This window comes from Microtus ochrogaster, linkage group LG10 (genome assembly GCF_000317375.1).
Source record: "Microtus ochrogaster isolate Prairie Vole_2 linkage group LG10, MicOch1.0, whole genome shotgun sequence".
NCBI classification, from domain to species: Eukaryota; Metazoa; Chordata; class Mammalia; order Rodentia; family Cricetidae; genus Microtus; species Microtus ochrogaster.
The window spans coordinates 9941724-9948328 of record NC_022035.1 but is presented as its reverse complement, the minus strand read 5'-3'; the positions used below and the strand labels follow the sequence as shown (position 1 = coordinate 9948328).

Sequence of the window (6605 nt, the reverse complement as noted above, 5' to 3'; positions counted from 1 at the left end):
TATATATATATATATAGTGTGTGTGTGTGTGTGTATGTTTCTCTCTTTTTATCATAAATATATGTTGTATCCTAGTTTAGTATTTTTATGAGATTGCTGAGTGCATGAACAAGTGTCTGTTTCATGTGTGTTTTCTTGTCTATTTTACTCTGGCTTGTTTATCCTATGCTGATGTATTCGTTTTTGTTCTATCTTATTATAATTCATTGCATTTGATCATTATCCCTTAGAAGCCTATTTGGTTTTTAATGGGAGTCAGGATGGGGGAGGATCCAGATGGGAAGGGAGGAGAGGAAGAACTAGGAGGAGTTGATAGAGGGGAACTCTAATCAGATTATATTGTAGGAGATAAAAAAGTAATTTTCAATAAAATGAAACAAAATTACAAAAGATTTTCCTAAAATAATAAATATTCTTTCCACTATATTTAGATGAAAAATTTGATAGAATTTCAGTCCAATACAGTCTCAGTATGGGAGATAAAGTAAAAGACTTTGTAATGTCAGGATGACCATGTGATGGGTTTAAACAGGCATAGTAAAATAATCTTATTCTCAGATATGAAAAAGTACACCAAGGGAAAAAGCCAGAATACGCAGTAATAAGACTAAAAATTGGCACTCCTCCTAATACTCAATTAAGTAATATTTTTACATCAGAACATTATCAAGTCCTTAATAATTCACCACCAAAAAAGCAATGAGAATTAATCCATTTTGTATTGGATATTATTATTCTAAAGAGTTGGTCGCCATAGGTTGAGTCAGTAAATATTTAACACAAATCAATATGCAAAAGTTACTAAACAAACAACTGCATATGTGTGGACATAGTACAAACAATACAAACAAATTGTCAACGTTTAATTTTTTACTAAAATCTCAATGTAAACTGTCATGAGCGACGGAGAACATAGAGCGCAGCTGACTTACGAGTGGAGGGGGAGCTTTAGCCCTCTCTCCGGAGGCAGCAGTTTTTTTTCTTCGTGTTTGTAATCTTATTTTCGCCAGAAAATTCTTCTATTTACAGAGTAGGCGAGGGTCAAACTTCAACAGACTTCTCTTATTTGTTTGATCTGGGGAGAAAGTATACTTTTAGTAAATCATGACGGAATGCATTAAACTATTTTTTCTTCATATTAGAAAGTAGAAATTTCATTCTATTTTCTGTTAGGGTGGCAGTAAACAGGAATGTAGAAACTGCCTTGATGAACATTAAAAATCAATAAAATTATGGTACTTTAACACCATTGAAAAAGAAACCAACAACTATATAATTTTTCATTTCCATAGCTAAGCAGCAGAGCAAGAGAAAATTAATATTAAAATCCAAATGAGTAGAAAAGCCTCCTCAAATGTATTTTTAAAAGACTGACATAATTTTGCAAATCCATGACTCTGGATGAACTGACTGAGACAATTACATTTTAAACATTTTTACTCATTCATTTTAACATCTCAAGGCTAAAGAATGACAGGATGATTAGAAAAGAGTAAGGGAAATCCATTTTTAAAAACTTTAATGGAATAATAAAAAGAGATGAGTTTAGAAGCCTAAGGTAGACCAGAAATATGGAGAACAGGCTCCATAAGTGAACAAGAAATGTATAGTAAAAATGATTTTAAACGGTACCAAGCTTGGGGAATGCCTGCTCATGCAAGGCAGCCTGGGCAAATTAGAATACATTACACAGATGCTGCCTAATTATATCATAATTCCATAATAAATCTATTAGGTGTTAGGAAATACAGTCATTCATTTTGCAAAGATAGGGGAATTTGCTATATGAATATCTGATCTTTGGTATTAAGAACATCAGTGAAGTTAAAAGAATTCAACTTATTACAGAAATTTTAAGAAATGTAAGTTTTTGATAGTGGATATTTTCTGCTTCATTAAAATTACATATTAAAATAATCATCTTCAATACTTACCATATGCCAGATCATATTTGGTGAGTTATCTTAAAAAAATCACTGAATTTCTTTTACTAAGTAATATTACAATATAGAGGGATACCTTTGTGGGAAAAATTGGAAATAAAATATCGATGTTTTGTGAAAGGTTATAACAGTACTTTAAACTTTGTTTTTGCTCAGAAACTAGAAACATCACACTGGTGATTCATGTTTTTCTTATGTTTTGGGAAATTTTAAACAATGTGAATCAATATAAATAACAGACTAAACACTAAAACTAAATTTTATATGGGGAGGAAAGTACCTCTTAAAAACATTTTTCTAGTTACAAATTGCTACTTTCCTTGCCCCCTTTATTTGGATTAACTGAAGATTAATTGAAGATAAAACAGCAACACAAATTTTATCACCAAAGATCTGATTGCATGCTACTTCTCAATTCCCCTTCTCCACTTGGGTTTAGGATCCCAGAGAGAGAATGGTGATATCCACAGTACTTGGGTCTTTCCATCTCTCTTAGTGAGGTCAGGTTATTCCTACCCAGAAATCCTCAGAAATCCTCCTCACTTTTTGTCTTAATTTTCTTTTTTTTTTCTTTTTGGTGAACCAACGAGTTTTTTTTATTTTTATTTTTCATATTTTTTAAATTTATTTATTTATTGAAGATTTCTGCCTCCTCCCCGCCACCGCCTCCCATTTCCCTCCCCCTCCCCCGATCAAGTCCCTCTCCCTCATCAGCTTGAAGAGCCATCAGGGTTCCCTGACCTGTGGGAAGTCCAAGGACCGCCCACCTCCATCCAGGTTTAGTAAGTTGAGCATCCAAACTGCCCAGGCCCCCCCAAAGCCAGCACGTGCAGTAGGATCAAAAACCCATTGCCATTGTTCTTGAGTTCTCAGTAGTCCTCATTGTCCGCTATGTTCAGCAAGTCCGGTTTTATCCCATGCTTTTTCAGACTCAGGCCAGCTGGCCTTGGTGAATTCCCGAAAGAACATCCCCATTGTCTCAGAGTGTGGGTGTACCCCTCGCGGTCCTAAGTTGTCTTAATTTTCTTAATTTGTCATAAAGTTGATACATTCACATCAACCAACAGTCAGCAAAACTATGCATTTTACATTTGTCAGTAAATTTGTTCTGTATAATGAAATTATAGTTCTTATAACTAACTACAGTCATTAAGTTAGATAAAATGAAAAGACCTTCTTACAGTGGCTGGTGCACGGTGAGCCTGTGTCCATGAGAAAAACAGTTTGACCATTCTTCATTGCCTGGAATGGATGTGTTTCAAATACAGCTCAAATGTGATTAGCCCTTTACTCCTAAAACTTTTTATTTATTCATGCCAAATATGACTAATTATTATTTATTCATAGTTTAATTATTTATTCATAGATTATTGTTCATTTTAGTTGTTGTTATATCCCATGATACTACTTTACAATATAACTATTTGAGGAGATTATAATACTTAATTCCATTATGTTGACATTAATAAATTAATAAATAAATTAGATGTTTGAGTACTAAGCTTTGGTATCAAGACTATGGTAATATTTTAAGGTTAAAGAACCTTTAAGAGGTGGGGTTGATAGAAGGAAATTGCATCATTGAAGGTGTTCTCAGTGAGGGAGTCACTGGGAACCCTACACACTCATCAACTTTTAGCAATCATGAAATATACCAAACTCTTTCCCCCATGATGTGGCAACCCAAACTCAGAGGATAGAAGCATTCCATATTGAAACCTCTAAAATTGTGATTAAAAAAAAAAATTTGTGATTAAAAAAAAACATTTCCACCTTCTAAGTTCTTTATTTCAAATACTTTGCTTCGTAATGAAAATCATATGACGCAATTTCCACAAATACAGACAAGGTTTGCCTTTCTGAGCTGATCTGCTGGCTTAAGGTGACTCCTAGGTACACACGCTCCTAATGAGTTCCCTTCTAAGTCTTAACTCATCTCAATCCTGTTCACAGCATTCGCACATTTGTATTTCTGAAAGTTGAGTTGGATAATAGTTGAACCCTTTGAGATACATAGTGAGTAGGTTCTAAAGAACATTCAAATGTCCTGGAAGACCCAGGGGCAACCAAGACTAGAACAGAAGAGGCATCTGTTTCTGGTTTTCTCTTGCAATCCCAGTTTGTTTCACTTAGAAAAATGGTTGCAGGTCATACTAGGTTTGGAGGCAAACGGCACATTGAATAATGGGAGGAAGCATCTGAGGTTTACAAAATAAGTGTATAAAGAGAAAAGTACAGAGCAGACCAGGTGCAGCTTCCAATGAAGTACAGTCTGCAAGTTCAATGAAGAACAGTTCTTAGTAGGTAGAGAAACAGTCATGAGAAGCTTGAAGCTTTCAGGACATCTAGAATATAAATGCCATGTTTTCGTGTGTGTACGGGAAAGAGAAAGACAGTAATCCAGATTTTAAGATTTTACAACTAATTTCATATTTAAAATATAACAAATTATAAGAAAAAAAATTTAAAAGTTCTACAAGGTGCCTGGACCACTCAATTTTGTCATCAGAATTCAATGATATAGGCTATGATTTCACAACCACCTTATGTCATATATTTCTTTAAAGAAAGAAATCTAGTTCGAATTCTGATCAATTATTTTCAAATATCTACCCATATACCTTTGAATAAGTATTTTCTATTTACTTTTGTTGTCTTCAAAAGAAGTGTAAATGTGGTTTCCCACTTCCCTTTCTCAGCACTTTATCTTCTTACTATTTAGCATTTTCATGTAAATATTCTGCTAGTAACTCTTATTCAAATTAGTAATGTTTTATTTATCTTCAGAAGTTAATCTTGATCCTTCTTTTTACCCAAAAACACATATGTTTTCTTAAACATATACCAAAAAATACCAGATGCCTCCATAAGTAATATAAAAACAAGTAGCATTTCTACCTCTGAAATTATAGCCTTGCCCCCACTATTTCAGTAACAATTTCAAATTCATATCCCTCACTCCCTAGAGAATCTTTAAACATCATCTCATTATTTTGCAGACTACCAGACCTAACAAGGTTTCCCAAACATATGCTTTTATAGTCTGTTAAACTGGCAGAAGGAGAGGGGGGAAACACATTAATTTCTAAATTTGAATATATTCAACTGAGAATCATGCAAATATTTCCCCACTGTCTTTTTTTGCATGAGCATCACTCAGTGTTGTTAAAAAAGGAAACCTGTTCAATAAAAAAGGCTCAGCGTTGTTAATATCAAACTTGTCTGTTTACTCTTGTGTTAGTTTGGTTTGTACTGCTAAAACAAACCATTCTGACTAAAAGCAACTTGAGAAGGAAAGAGTTTACTTTCTCTCCGGGTTCCATCACAGCCCATTATCATTGACAGGACAGGAACTCAAGAAGGAACCTGATGGAGGAAGGTCATTGGTTAATTAAATAAAGAAGCTGCTTGACCTGATAGGTTAGAACGTAGGTGGGAGGAGCAGAACGCTGAGAGGAAGAGGAAGTGAGGTCAGAGACTCGACAGCTCTCCTCGAGGGGGCAGACGCCTCAGAGAGACATGATGCTCCACTCCTGCGGGCAGAGGCGAGAGCTCTGCTCTCTGAGGCACACGCGATGAAGCTCCGACCCAGGATGGACGTAGGCTAGAATCTTCCTGGTAAGCGCACCTTGGGGTGCGACACACATGATTGGAAATGGGTTAGTCCAGGAGTGAGAGTTAGCCGAGAAAAGGGCTAAAGCTAAAGAGCCAAGCAGTGTTTAAATGAATACAGTTTGTGTGTTGTTATTTAGGGCATAAGCTAGCCGGGCAGGCGGCCGGGGTGCTGGGGACTCAGCCTTGCCGCTACTATTACTACAGGAACCTAAGATGGCTCAGTGGTTAAGAGCATTGCCTGCTCTTCCAAAGGTCATGAGTTCAATTCCCAGCAACCATATGGTGGCTCACAACCATCTGTAATGAGATTTGGTGCCCTCTTCTGGCCTGCAGACACAGACAGAATATTGTATACATAATAAATAAATAAATATTTAAAAAAAAAAAGAAGGAACCTAAGCTAGGAGCGGAAGCAGAGACAGTGGGAGCTATTTTCTGGCTTGCTCTCCTTGGTTTACCCAGATTTCATTCTTATATGGCCCAGGACCACCTCCCAAGGGATGGCACTACCCATAGTGGGCTGGTCCTTTCCAATTAAATCATTAATCAGGATAAAAAAAAAACTAGACTTGCCTACAGGCCAATGGGAATATTTTCTCAATGTAGTCCCTTTTATCCAAATGACATTAGTCAGTCTGCATCAAGTGGGCAAAAAACTAATACGTGCAACACTGTTGATAGGTTTGTCACTCTACCGTAGCATCAAACTGAAATGTACCATATGTGCTTTTATCAGACTTGAAAGCCTCCATGATACACCTGAAATACTGCTTTCCTCTAGAGTCTACTTCTCCAATCTCAATACACCTTTCAACTCAGCTCCATTATCAGTACATTCAGCCAGCATTCTCTTAATATTTTATTCAGAAACAATCAAACACATAGCATTTTCTGTAACACTTCCTTTCAAAACCCTCTACTGCCCAGTGTGGTGATGTACACCTTTAATCCCGGCAGTTAGGAGGCTGAAGCAAGAGAATATTTGTGAGTTCAAGGGCAGCCAAGGCTATATAATAAGACCTTGTCTCAATAAACAGAAACAAAAAT

The 6605-nt window shown here is 36.0% G+C and overlaps 1 protein-coding gene across 1 annotated transcript in view; it reads right to left on the bottom strand.

Moving 5' to 3' along the window:
• Nucleotides 1–6605, bottom strand: part of Foxp2 (forkhead box P2) — a 497529-nt gene that overhangs the window by 428025 nt on the left and 62899 nt on the right. Inside the window, exon 2 of the mRNA XM_026787547.1 lies at nucleotides 933–1075. The gene's annotated coding sequence lies outside the window, so the exon portion shown is untranslated. The remainder of the gene's footprint in view (nucleotides 1–932; nucleotides 1076–6605) is intronic.